General features: G+C 41.9%; 1 protein-coding gene across 1 annotated transcript in view; it reads left to right on the forward strand.

The window, feature by feature from the left end:
* FAM107B (family with sequence similarity 107 member B) overlaps positions 1 to 14,662 on the forward strand; it is a 221,504-nt gene that overhangs the window by 77,619 nt on the left and 129,223 nt on the right. The window lies entirely within an intron of this gene.

Raw genomic sequence — 14,662 nt, forward strand, 5'->3', positions numbered from 1 at the left:
TTTATGTGTGTTTTTGTATGTGTATTTAAGTATATGTATGTATGTGTATGTGTGTTTGTGTATATGTTAGTGTATATGTGTGTTTGTGTATGTGTTGCATTTGTGTTTATGTGTGTTTTTTGTATGTGTATTTAAGTGTATGTCTGTGTGTTTGTATGCATGTGTATATGTGTGTGTTTGAGTTGTGGGCATATGTGTGCATTGGAGTGTATATGTTTGTGTATGTGTGTTCGTCTATGTGTGTGTTTGTGTGTATGAATGAGTGTGTGATGACCTTGACCTTTATGGTCTAGGAGTGGGTCTATCAGGCTTTATCTACGAGTAAGAATTGGGCAGAGAAGCATTTATAGGCAGAGAGGTATGAAAATGGAAGAAAAGAACTCTGGGCAGCCCTTTTCATTTTACCTGCCCTCCCCCACCACTTGTTCCTTCTCTTGCTGAGTTTTCTGTGCATTCCAAGCAGACCTGCAATTGTCTGTATGTGAGGTCAGCCCACAAGCCATGAATATTTGCTGAGTGACCGCTGTGTGCAGGGTGACAGAATTCTGTCCATTTGTGTTGATTTTGTATTTACACAGAAGTGCCTGGGTTTTGATGAAGCAAAAAGATACTGACCTTTTTAATTCTGTCTTTCCAAATAACACGAATGTTGAACCTTCTGTTATGTAAGAGAAATCGGGGTGCTTTTCCTGCTCCCTCTCTTATTTGATCTGGAAGCATTGCCATGACATGGGGAAGGGCTGCATTTCTGTCCATTTTGTTAAGGAGGAAATGAAGCCCAGGGCAGTGTGAACTTGGTCAGCTTCACACAATTATGTGGGACTGCCAGGTGGCTCTTCTGACTCTCATTTCCCATCAGATGTCACTGTCTTTCTAAAATGATGTTAATGAGGACTAGTGGAAGAATATGATTTTCTTCCAAAAACTCTCTTATTGGGACCACAGCCAGAAAGCTGAGAGGTATATATTGAGCCAGGAAAATCCTTAATCCTCTCTGGCTCTGCAAGATCTTTTTTTTTTTTTTAATTTTTTAAAATTTAAATTCAATTAATTAACATATAATGTATAATTTGTTTCAGGGGTACAGGTCTGTGGTTCATCCATCTTATATAATGCCCAGTGCTCATTATAACACATACCCTCCCCAATGTCCGTCTTTTTAAGCATAAAACTTCTGTGAGGGAAATTGAACAGCCTTGCATTCCATGACATCACTGTAATGAAAATAGCTGATGCAGGGCACCTGGGTGGCTCCATTGGTTGAGTGTCCAACTCTTGATTTTGGCCCAGGTCCTGATCTCAGGGCGGTGGGATAGAGCCCCACGTTAAGCCCCCTGTCGAGCCCCATGTCCCACATCCAGCCCAGATTGGTCTCTAAGCTCAGCACAGAGTCTGCTTGAGATCCTCTCCCTCTGCCCCACCCATGCACACAGGTGCACAAGTGTGCACGTTCTCTCTCAAATAAATAAATAAAATCTTTTTTAAAAATTAAAAAAAAAAAAGATCTGGCACAATTGTATTAAAAAAATGATGTTGCTTTAAAAGTGGTGTTAAGGGGCGCCTGGGTGGCTCAGTTGGTTAGGCGACTGCCTTCGGCTCAGGTCATGATCCTGGAGTCCCGGGATCGAGTCCCGCGTCGGGCTCCCTGCTCGGCAGGGAGTCTGCTTCTCCCTCTGACCTTCCTCCTTCTCATGCTCTCTGTCTCTCATTCTCTCTCTCTCAAATAAATAAAAAATAAAATAAATAAATAAATAAATAAATAAATAAATAAATAAATAAATAAAAGTGGTGTTAAGAGGTATGCTTAGTCAGGACCCTGCCTAGTGCTGGAGCCCAGGAGAGGGCAGGAGGCAGGACAGCAAGTCACTGGCTCGGTCCCTCCTTCCCTCTCTTCCATTCTTTAGTTGGCATCAAGCAACCCCAATTTAGCATTCCCCCCCCCCGCCGCAGGATGAAGCTAGACAATATTTTAAGTTCATTTGTGCAATTTATAAATAGTACTTTATGTCAATTCAAAGTTCGTGAAAAGAGGTTGGCTGCTGGACATTGAGTCTAAATTTCTTTACTGCAGCTCCAGCTTCCGCTAGGACTAGAAAAATTTAGGTTTGCCAAAAAAAGTCCACCATCACATTTCTACATATTCTGGAAGGTTCTACAGGAAATCGAAAGAGTTGCTGGGTGTCACTGCCTAGGGTGTAACCTCTGCTCACAGACATAATTCCAGCTTCCACAAATGTCTTGGCTTAGAATAAATTCCTGAAAGTGAGGCTGATCAGGACATGAACCCAGGGCTCGGAAGTCACTCCAGAATTCTCGGGACAGCTCTAAGAACATGTTCATGCCGGTGTAGCATGGGTCTCTGGCAGCACTACTCCTCCTTCTCTGCTTTTTGATCCCTACCAGGAGACCTCCTATATTCTGATCCCTCTGCCTAAACTCTGAGGGTTGGACAAGAGCACTGGGAAGTGTTCCTTTACCGGCGAGTGAACACAGTGTCTGGCCTTACCTTTCTTTACAGTTGTGTGACTGTGGGGCCCAAATTCCTTATGTGGAAAATGGGCATGTGAAATAGTAAGAAAGATATACATAATATTGGTCTCTGCCCCCTGTTCCTGACACAGAGCCCCTAAAACCCTTGTAGATAGGGGTGGTAGAAGAATTTTTGTTCTAATATTTGGTCTTTGACCTGAGTTCTTGACACCGAACTCTTACATTCTTGTACTTTCCTAAGTGGTAGGAACATCTGGCACAGAGCTCCTAGATCCCTTGGAATCTCCTGGCTGATAGGAGCACCTTTTGTTCTAATGAGGCAACACTAGCTGAGGTCCTAGATGGGGACTTGTCATCAGAAAGACCAAGCCATGATTAGAAGCTTGGGAATTTCAGCTCCCCACCCCCCACCCCACCACCAATTCTCCAGAGAGAGGAGAGGGGCTGGAAGTGGAGTTAATAATTGATTATGCCAATACAAGGAAGCCTTCATAAAAATCCCCCAAGTACAGGTTTTGGAAAGCTTCTGGGTTGGTGAACACATCTACCTGCCGGGAAGGTGGTACACACCAGCTCCATAGAGACAGAAGTTCCTGCACTCAGGACCCTTCCAGACCTTACCCTACGTACCTCTTCATCTGCTTGTTCATGTATATCCTTTAAAATATCCTTTGTAATAAATTGACAGTAGTAGGTACATTGTTTTCCTGTGTTCTGGGATCTCTAGCAAATTATCGAGCCCAAGGAGGGCATTGTGGGAACCTCCAATTTGTCACCAAATTGGACAGAAGTTCTGGGTAACCTGGAGACCTACCAGTGGGGCCAGTCTTGCAGGGTCTGAGCCCTTAGCCTGTGGGGTCTGTGCTAACTCTGGTTAGTGTTGGAAGTTAATTGTGAACACTGAGCTGGTGTCAGAGAGTTATTCAGTGTGAGAGAAAACCCAAACATCTGGGTCAGAAGTGTTGTAACTGTGAGCAGAGGAAACAGTGCATTTTCCCTAGACAGGAAGATAATGCTCTGCTCACCACACGAAGTTATTGAAGGAGTCAAATAAACCATGTATTGGACAACTCTCTATAAATTGAGAGGTACCAGGTGGATATGAGATATTACTAATTTTGTGAACCAATATGGAGACAGACTAAAAACTGGTACCCCGATTTCCAACAGAAACTCCTTCTGTCATTCACAGTATATGTATGAAATCCTTTTGGCACATTCTCTCTCAAATTTGTATCCTCTTCCAGGGTTATTTAGCAGTGTGCCTTCCAGTGATATCCACACATAGCCTCCTGAAGCTCCAGTATTACAGAGAAAAAAAGAGGTATTTTGGAAAAACTTTTTCTTAAAAAAATTATTCATTTATGTATTAATTCGTTCAGCAAGTGTTTATAGTGTGCCTATGGAGTAGAATTAGATGCTGTGAGTAGCTGAAGAGTTGTAGGGTTCTCCTGTCATTCATTCAAGCTCTGTAATACAAATCTATATGCAGGATGTAGAATAATCCTCAGCTAATCAGGGTCTTAGTCTATTCAGGCAGCTATCACAAACTACCATGGATTGGATGGCTTAAACAATAGCCATGTATTTTTCAGTTTGGAGACTGGAAGTCCAAGATCAAGGCACCAGCAGATTGGGGTCTGATGAGAGCCTGTTTCCTGGTGCATAGACTCCTTCTTCTCGCTATGTCCTCACAGGTGGGAGGGGCAAGGGAGCTCTCTGGGGTCCCTTTCATAAGGGCACTAGTCTCTTATAAAGGTTCCACCTTGGGGCACCTGGGTGGCCCAGTTGGTTAAGCAACCGCCTTCGGCTCAGGTCATGATCCTGGAGTCCCAGGATCGAGTCCTGCATCAGGCTCCCTGCTCAGTGGGGAGTCTGCTTCTCCCCCTGATCTCTCCCCTCTCATTCTCTAATAAATAAATAAAATCTTTAAAAAAAAGAAAGTTTCCACCTTCATGACCTAATCAGCTCCAAAGAGCTCACCTCCAAATACCATCATTTGGGGGGTTAGGATTTCAACATATGAATTTGAGGGGGGCACATTCAGTCCTATAGCAACATGTAGAGGCCACCAGTTTTATCACTTCCATTCCCTCAGGAGTCTGACAGTTTATTTTATTTCAACTATTTTTGCAGTCATTATGCAACTTTAAATTTTGGACAAGTGTACTGAATTACAGCCGTAAAGATTGTGTCAAACTTTCTTACGCTCCCGGTTCTGAAGTTTCCACCATGTGACAAATGTTGTTTTGTTCTGTGGTTTTCTTGGCCTGGAGCTCTCTAAACCTTGAAACACACAGTGGCACAGCTTCAAAAGGGCCTTCCTTAACCATGAGGAGCAATTGCTCATTCCTCTGCAATGTTCTTCCTTAAGTGCTTCCTTAGCCAAAGTTCTCTTCAGTTAGTCCTTCCACTAAGTATAGCTATTCAATAACTAGCAGTCCTTTCCATTTAAGATTAAAATTTCTAAAAATAACATCATCAAGGAGCAAACGTGTGGTATTGCTGAGAGACCAGGGGCTCTGACTCAGGCAGATCGTGTGGATTCTTGCCCCCATTTAAAACATGCGTCCTTAGACAAAGTCCTCAAACTGCCAGCGCCCCTTCTGTGTAATGGGGACAGAAATATCAACATTGCAGTATCCCTGACAATGACTTCTGGTCTTGTCTACAGGAGTACTCCCATGTCATGGACTCCGTGTCCAAACTCTTTTGACATTCCATGGTCACCCTAAATATTTATGTCTGTTCTACGTATCCTTCTGCAAGGTACAAGTTTTGGTTTAATATACAAATGATGTTTTTTCCCTCCCAAATCTTTGAGTGAAATGATGCTCCAGAGAGAGGTTTGCATACCTCTAGCATGTTACAGCATACCTCCTAGATATACCTCTAGTTTAGAAGTGTGGTTTATAAGATGATACTGAGGGCTGAAAATATTCAGTAGGTATACATCAGTAAGAATATGTTGGCTATTCAAACAGTAAAACACCTTTGTATTGACTGGAATATAACTGTTCTCCAACCCCTAAGTGGCATCCATGTCCCACATTACCTCTTTCCTTGACCTCTGAACTCTACACAGTCCAGGAACTAAAGGGTTAAGGCCTGTCCACCAGGGTCCTCCAGGACCCTCCCCATTCTCATTAGCTGGTAGCTAATCCATGCAGTTAAATATTTTGAATATCATCTCATATTACACGTAACATACATGAAGCTCCTGGCCCATGCTAGGCACTTAAGAAAGCAGTAGGTATTTTTAGTCCTGTGGCTTTGGAGAATTCAGCCTAGAAGTATATATTTTCAACAGTAATGTAGCCAGTATCCCTTCCTCCCCCACTTCAGGACACAGCCTTCCTTCCTTTAGGGAACTGTACCTTTCTGTTTTCTGAGATTCTGGTGAGGCTTCCAATAACAGTAACCGTCCCTCCAGCAGCTCTTGAGATGGGCAATAATATGGGTCTGGAAAATCATAGTCCCCATTCTCTGATAGGCATGTGCTGAGACTGGAGACAAGTATGTGAACCAAGATGGACCAATCAGGGTCTTCCTCTAGAACTCTGAATGTGAATGCAGGGACTAAGACACTCCTTGTCCCCCTTTGAAACAGGAGCTGAAAGGATGTGGCCCCAGGGCTTCTGGTGGTCTTGGCTGTGCAATAAAGTAGCCTGAGAAGAGACACATAGACAGAAATGGAGAAATGAAGAGACATTAAAAGAGAGGGCTCCTATGATATTGTCTGAGCACCAGGCCAAATTTCCATCCTTTACAACAGTGATTCTCACACTTGGGTGTATATCAGCATCACCAAGAGAGCTAATCAAATCCACTTAATCATGATGAAAAATAAAATAAAATGATAAAAAAAAAGACAACCTATGGAATGGGAGAAGATATTTGCAAATGACATATCTGATAAAGGGTTAGTATCCAAAATGTATGAAGATATGATATAACTCAACACCCAAAAAACAAATGATCCAGTTAAAAAGTGGGCAGAAGATATAAACAGACATTTCTCCAAAGAAGACATCCAGAATAGCCAACAGCACATGAAAAGATGCTCAACATCACTCATCATCAGGGAAATGCAAATCAAACCTACACTGAGATATCACCTCACACCTGTTAGAATGGCTAAAATCGACAACACAAGAAACAAGTGTTGGCGAGGATGTGGAGAAAAAGGAAGCTCTCTTACACTGTTGGTGGGAATGAAAACTGGTGCAGCCACTCTATAAAACAATATGGAGATTCCTCAAGAAGTTAAAAGCAGAACTTCTCTGTAATCCAGGAATCACACTATTGGGCATTTACCTAAAAAATACAAAAACACTAATTCAAAGGGATACATGCACCCCTACGTTTATTGCAGCATTATTTATAATAGCCAAATTATGGAAGCAACCCAAGTGCCCATTGATAGATGAATGAGTAAAGAAGAGGTGATGTGTATATGTATTATATATATGGAATATATATATTGGAATGGAATATTACTCAGCCATAAAAGGAATGAAATCTTGCCATTTGCAACAACATGGATGGAGCTAGAGAATATAATGCTAAGCAAAATAAGTCATTCAGAAAGACATACATACCATATGATTTCACTCACATGTGAAATTTAAGAAACAAAACAAATGAGCAAAGAAAAAAAAGAGAGAAAGACAAGCCAAGAAACAGACTTAACTATAGAGACTAGATGCTTGCCAGAGGGGAGGAGGCTGGGGGAATGGGGGAAATAGGTGAAGGGGATTAAGAGTGCACTTGTTGTGATGAGCACTGAGTAATGCATAGAAGTGTCGAATCACTATATGGTACACTTGAAACTAATATAACACTGTATGTTAACTATAATGGAATTAAAATTAAAAACTTAATAAAAAATTTAGGCTATGTTAAAGAGAAAAAATAATGAGTCATTAACATGAGAAATTTTAGTCTGATTGTTAGGGAACTTTCCAGACAGTGAAATGAACTGAACTGTAACCATGTACCTAAAGTAAATTAATGAATGTCCTTTGTATATGACATTTTGGAAACTGGCAAATACACAAGAAAACGGATTCACTTGGGGATGTCAGATGCTCCTGACATCTTTCCATCTGCGCTGTCATCTTTCAGGGATCTCTTTAAGGACCACAAAAGGAGACAAAACACCGGATTTTTAAAAGCATTTGTCAGAGGCGACTGGGTGGCTCAATCAGTTAAGCATCTTGACTCTTGATCTCAGCTCAGGTCCTGATCTCAAGGTCGTGAGTTCAAGCCCCGCATTGGGCTCCATGCTGGGCATGGAGCCTACCTTAAAAAATAAATAAAAGCATTTGTCAGTATTTATCTAAGCACAACTAAGCAGTTGACTATGGTCCTATTCATGGAGACAATGAATGGATACAAGAGCTGACACAAAACTGTCCTTATGTAGTTGGTGCCTTTGCAAGAAGTCACTTCCCTAAAAGAAGAAGCCATCAGCTGCCAACACATGCCAGGCACTGCTCCATTTCTCACCCACTAGCAAACTCACCACACCACCGCTCTCTAAGGGAAGTGCTCATGTAAGCTAGCGTAAGCTAGTGTGAGCTCCACCGTCCCACAAGAAAACGGAAGCACAGGTGACTTCAGGAACTCACTAAAATCCCATGGCTGGTAAGTGGGAGAGCTGGGATTTGTATCTCATTCATCTGACTCCAATGTACATGCTTATCCACTGTGATAAAACATTATAAATAAAGCACTAAAAAAAAAAAAAAAAAAGGAATCCAGAGGCCCAGTCTTGTCCAAGTGGACAAGGGCCGGATCCTCCTCAGTATTTCTGCCATGTCCTCCAAGTAATTTGGATATACACCCAAGTCTGAGAACTACAGTTTTACAAGCATGGGATCTAATACTTCTCCTTTTTTTTTTTTTTTTTGTTTAGTTTTCCTACAAGTAGAGATGAAGAAAAGCACTTAGTGCTCTAGGGCACCACGTAGGCCGTGAATGAACCAAGTCTCTGATCAGTGGACCAAGTCTCCGATCAAGGTCCCAGAGCCTCCCCGATCTTGGGTCAGTTCACTGAGTGAACTGCAGTGTTTGCTCCTGAAGAATAGCCTCTATGAATCCAGTGGTGGCTGGAGCGAGATGCTGCAGTGGTTGGGAATGACACCTTCCATCTTCTTGCGCTCCCCTGCATCTACAGTTATCTGAAGGGCATTCCCGGAGGGGCAGCTGAAACTAATAGAAATTTGGCAGAGGAATATAGAAATAAATAATAAACCACAGAATAGGACACAGGGCCACCATTCATCATAGCTCCCTCTCTGCCTTTTGCCTCTGCTTCTCATTGAGCATTGGGTTCATTCTCTTGAGTTCTGTCAGGGTATGTGTCATTAGTTCTGAGGCTCCTTCCTAAGACTGTAAGACATCCACCAACCAAGCTGAGAAGTCCCAGCCAAGTCATGATAACTAGCCTAAATTAAGTTATATCCCCTTGCCTGGATTAATCCTGTGGCCGGGAGGTGGCAGCTCTTACCGGAAGGGCTGCTAGAAGAGCAGAGACCACCCCATCCCACATTAAGTGACTAGTGTGATATTCTTATCTTATTCATTCAACCTTTGCAGCAATCCTGTTAGGACATCAAGTGATGGCCTTTCCTTTTTGATGAGGAAACTGAGGCTCACAGAGTTCCTTACAAGGCAGAGCCAGGATTTGAACCCTGGTCTCCCTAACTCCAAGGCCCACATCCTTCCACCACCCTGTGGGATGACAATGGGTTTTGCTTCTGTCTCCACCCACTTGCTCTATAGTTCTTGGCACATTTCAGAATAGATGTATCTGCTGCCTTAATTTTTTAAAATGACAACTACATGCCATGTCTTAAAATTTACTAGATGCTTCTACCACCTACGCTGCCTATTGGGGTCCAGAGTCACTTCTTTGAAGGCTCAAAGATTTGTTTAGAGCTTTGGAATTGTGTGTTTGCCCACCCAGAAAGAGGAAGCTAAGGACATGGGTGAGCTTACTTTATTTATGGTACCCTTCCCTCTCTCCTAAGTGCTAATCAAGCTCTTTCTCTCAGGTTCTAATATTGAAATTCTCTGTACTCTTTCTCCTACATGATCTATACACTACACCACATGAAGGGGCTGGGGGGAGAAAGTTATTTGTTAGAGTTAGGATTTTTCTTTCCCTAAGAAAATTAAAATCAATGTCATCTGTTTCTCCTGTGGTTATGAGTTCCTGGAGGTCCAAGATGATGTCCTATTCACTGTAGTATTCCGCACATTTTCTAGCAGAATGCCATGAACATGGAAGTACCTCAGCAAAGTATATTGATTTAAAGTGAATTTTGCGAAGTTCTACATAGTCAGGAAAGAGCTCTTGGTGAATGACCTCTAATCCTCTTCTTTGTGGTCCAGTGGAAAAAAAAAAAAAAGGACATATAAACCAACTATTTGTTTACACTAGGGGAAAAGGAAAGGTGCACAATATATATTCCCTCTGCAGCAGGCATTGAATAGATGCTTTACATATTTTATCCCCACAACAACTCATGGACATAGATATTGTTATCTCCATCTCCAGATGGGGAAATTTAGAGAACAAGTCATTCTGGGTGCAGTATGGAGAGGTGGTTATGAGCATAGATTCTAGATTCAATTGGGTTTTTTTTTTAAGATTTTATTTATTTATTTGAGAGAGAGAGAAAGAGGGAGAACACAAGCCAGGGGGGAAGGGGCAGAGGGAGAAGCAGTCTCCCCACTGAGCAGGGAGCCGGATGCAGGGCTCAATCCCAGGACCCTGCGATTATGACCTGAACTGAGGGCAGACCCTTAACTGACTGAGCCACCCAGGCATCCCTCAGTTGGGTTTGTCTTCAGGCTCACTTATTAGCTGTGTGACTTGGGGAAAGTTCCTTGATTTATCTGACCTCTTTAAGTTTCCTCATCTGTAAAATGAGGACAATAATATTTGCTAAACAGATTGTAAAGCTCTATGTTACATAGAGAGTTCAAATGTTAGCTTAAAAACACTCACCCATAGGGGAACTTGGGTAGCTCAGGTCATAATCCCAGGGTCCTCAGATTGAGCCCTGAGTCAGGCTCCCTTCTCAGTGGGGAGCCTTCTTCTCTCTCTTCCTCTGCCTCTCCCCCAGCTTATGCCCTCTCTTGCTCACTCTCTCTCTCAAAAAATAATAAAATCTTTAACAACACTCACCCATAATTAGGATTTCCTTTTATCATTATACCATATTTCTAAAGCATTTTCAATGCATCAGAAACATCCAGAGGTCATTTAAATAGCAGATAGCAGGGCCACACTCCAATTAGGGTGATCAACTCATCTCAGTTTGCCAAGACTTCCTTAGTTTTAGCACCAGAAGTCCTGCATCCTGGAGAACCTCAGTCCCAAGCATATCAGGGTGGTTGGTCACCCCAAACTCATACTTAGCAAATCAGCATCTGGGCTGGGGCCCAGGCACCCACAGTTTTAACAAAGGGGAAGCATTAGTATTAAGGAGGGAGTTTAGTATAGTGGTTTACATCATGGGGTTTGGACCCAGGTAAACCTGGGTCCAAATCCCCTTTTGGCACTTCAAGGAAATGTTACTTTGGTTGTGTTGGTGGGTTCCTGGGAAGCTGACTCTGAAACGGAGAGTAGCACCTACAAGATTTATTAGGGAGTGCTTTGGGGATCAACTCTTGTGGAAGGGAAGAGAAGAAAGCAGGATTAGGCAGAGGGGTAAGGGGCTACAATGAAGTTTCTCAATGAAGTCCTCACCAACCTCACAGGCAGCTCTGGAGTGAGGAGGGCCCTTCAGAGTTGTCTTGAGATGGGGTGGAGGGATCGGGCCTCTCTGCCCTCAAGTCAACAAGTCCAAGTGCCACCTGTGCTGGCAGCTCTCTCCTAGGATGCTGACAGCTGCGTGCTATTAACCACATTTCCTGTAACTGTGACAATCAATCTTTCAGTCCTAAAGGGGCCTCCAGGCAGCACATCACAGTATCCACTACAGGGTGAATGAGACCCACTGAGCCTCTGTTTCTCTGTCCATAAACCAGGGCTGATAACAATAAGGTCACCTACCTCCAGGAGTTGTTGAGGACTAATGAGCTCTACACATACCACACAGTTTGACACATGGCAAGCACTCAAGAAACGATCACTGACTGTACATCTTAAATTTTGAATGGGGTAGAGTTTGGGATGGAGACGGGGGCTGCTTCAAGAAGGCCTTCTTGGAGAAACTGACCCCTGATCTTTGTTATCAGGAGGAACAACACTTGACTTTTTATTGTGGGATGTGTTACTAGGTTAAACATTAAACAAAAATGTAAAGTAGGCAAACAATTGAATCCATTCAACAATTGTTTAACAAGCACCTGTTGACAAAGAGGGTAGAGCCTGAATGAAACTTGAAGAGGAAGCATAGTTTTTGTCCTGGAAGATCCTATAATGTAATGGGATAGACAAGGCTTAGATACTGGATTTCATGGGAAATTAAACATATATTTATTAGTAGCAATGCAATGCAGTAAGAGACTCTTGGCACTGGAATATGGTGAGTGTTGGATTATCTGTTTCTAAAATTACCTCCAATAGGAGACTCTTCCTATCCATCAAAATATGGACGTAGATATTGCTAGAGAGATTGTAACGAAGCGGTCACATTTTAACACATTAATTTGTTGAAATATTTTTTGGGGGGAGTTTTACAGTCTGTATCAAGAGGCTCAAAAACATTCATGACCTTTGATCCAGAATCCTACCCTTGAAACATTAATCCAAAATAATCTAAAATAATGAAAATCTTTACATTGAAAGATGTTCTTTGTAGTATAGCCCATAATAGAGAAAACTTGAAGACTCCTCAAATGTTTGGTGACACAGAAACAGTTATTTAAAATTAGAATTCAACTTTCTTGGGAAGGAATGGTTATATTTGGGATCCATTTTCCAAATGAAGGAAGTTGAAGCCAAGAGTCAGTCATGTACTTGGTGCAACAGGTGGAGACAAATGGGACCAGATCTCCTTAATTCTTGGTCAAGAATTCTATTTTTCTCTCAAATTATCATTGTGTTTCTAAACTCGCTTTCCTAGAGTGAAATGCCAGCAGCTAGTGTTGTAAAACTATGAGGCCAACTTAAACTGACTTGAAGTATGTCAGTGAGGTTATATTGTTAATGTTTTAACTAATTAGTTAATTTTTTATTGTTTTTGTTTTTTAGCTATTATTGCTCAAGCGATGAAGCCAATGATCAAGGCACCCCACTCTGGCTTTCCAGAGCTGAGGTGTATCAGCTTGTTCTGTTAGAAGTGACAGAAAACATGATAGAAATGGGTTGTGCTTTTTTTAAAGATTTATTTATTCATTTATTTATTTTGGGGGCGTTGCTGGGGGAGAGCAGAGGGAGAAGAAGAGAGAGACTCTCAAGCACCTCCACACTGAGCACAGAGCCCAATGCTGGGCTCGATCTCACTACCCTGAGATCACGACCTGAGCCAAAATCAAGAGTCTGCCACTTAACCAGCTAAGCCACCCAGGCATCCTAAAATGGATTATTTTAAAAATCAACATATTTTTTAAAAACGTATGAAAATAATAGTTGACTTGGGCTGAAAAGGCCAAGGTTAAGCCTGCTCCAGGCATGCCTCGATTTGGGGCTCCAATGGTTTCACTGGGACTCGCTATCAGTCCATCTCTTGGCTCTGCCTTCCTTTGTGTGGACGGCAGCAGCTCCAACCCTCATAGCTGCTTCAGGTTTCAGCGGGTAAGAATAGGAGTCAAGTTCCCAGACTTCCAGAGAAAATCTCTCATTAGCCCTGATTTGGGTCACATGACTACTCTGAACCAATCACAGGGAAATGCTGTGGACTGATGGGCCTAGCCCTGGGTCACATGACCACCCCTGGCGGTGGGGAGGGAGAGGGCATGGGGCTCTGGGATGGTTTCACAGGAACAAGAATTGGTTAAGTGTCAGAAGGCCAGACTTTAAAGAGGAAATCAGGACACACTTACTAGATAGAGTGAGTGAGTGCCAGGCAGCAAAGTCAACAGATGTCTACTACAGTTGGACTGTTGTCATTTTATTCTAGCTTTGCTGGGAAAAAACCAGTAAGAACGAACTCAGCAAATCACAGATTTACACTGAAGAGAAGAAATACAAGAATCTAAGGAGCTCGGTCTTTTTTCTCTAAATAGAACATAGTTTACACTATGGAAGTCAGATGCTTGTTTATTCTATGCTGAGCGCTTTCCAACCCAGAGGATTCCAAATATCCTTCCATCTGCAGATCTTTCCAGGGCTTTGCAATTTTTACTATTTAATGAGAAAATTGGGGGAGGGGCAATTTCAAATAAAATAATAAATATGTCTGGAGGAAAGCTAAAGAGCTACATTATTTCACAATTCTGGAATTCAGAGCAATAAAAAGTAAACACTCTTATTGGCTCAAAGGAGAATCCTTTCATCTATGAAACAACTTTATTTGGTTATTTGGGCATCTTGAGAGACTTCCCCTGTGGCTGTATTATAAAATAACTCCTTATGTTTTCATTATATACTGTCCTATTGGGCCTTGTGAAACAAGAAATTATTTGCCGCATTTTGTTTCTGTATAATGGGGCTTTCTATCATTTACATGTCCTTTGGTGTTGTATTAATTCACATCCTTTTTAGAAATATAATTTTGGAAGAAATTTTCATTAAAAATTTCTTACAACATATAAATTTGAGATAATTGAACTGAAGGCTTGTTTACCCAAATTGCCCATGCCGATGCTGTAATGGGTTTTAAAAGTAGGACTAATTTTTGGAACTGGTCCCTGATGAACATTTGAAGAGGATTTTTGATCTCTGGAAAAACATTTGTTCTCAACACAGGTGAAATCAACTCCCTTATAAGTTGATACTGATGGCGATTTAAAAGAAACTATTCTTTGTGAATTGAATAAAGCACTTCTTTATCTTACTAACCAAGCTTGAAGAGTCTGGTGGATTCTCACGTGGATGAGACATTACTTAGGAGGTGCAAACTTAGAACAAATTGGGGAGTGCTCCTACAATGTATATCCATTTTTGAGTTCATTTGTTCCACTTTGCTTACAGAGTATCCTCATTTACCATTTATGGAACTCTGCACCCACATACTTTATTGTGGTCCGAAACATCTTCTATTGGGCTAAA

Source organism: Neomonachus schauinslandi, chromosome 5 (assembly GCF_002201575.2).
Source record: "Neomonachus schauinslandi chromosome 5, ASM220157v2, whole genome shotgun sequence".
NCBI lineage: Eukaryota > Metazoa > Chordata > Mammalia > Carnivora > Phocidae > Neomonachus > Neomonachus schauinslandi.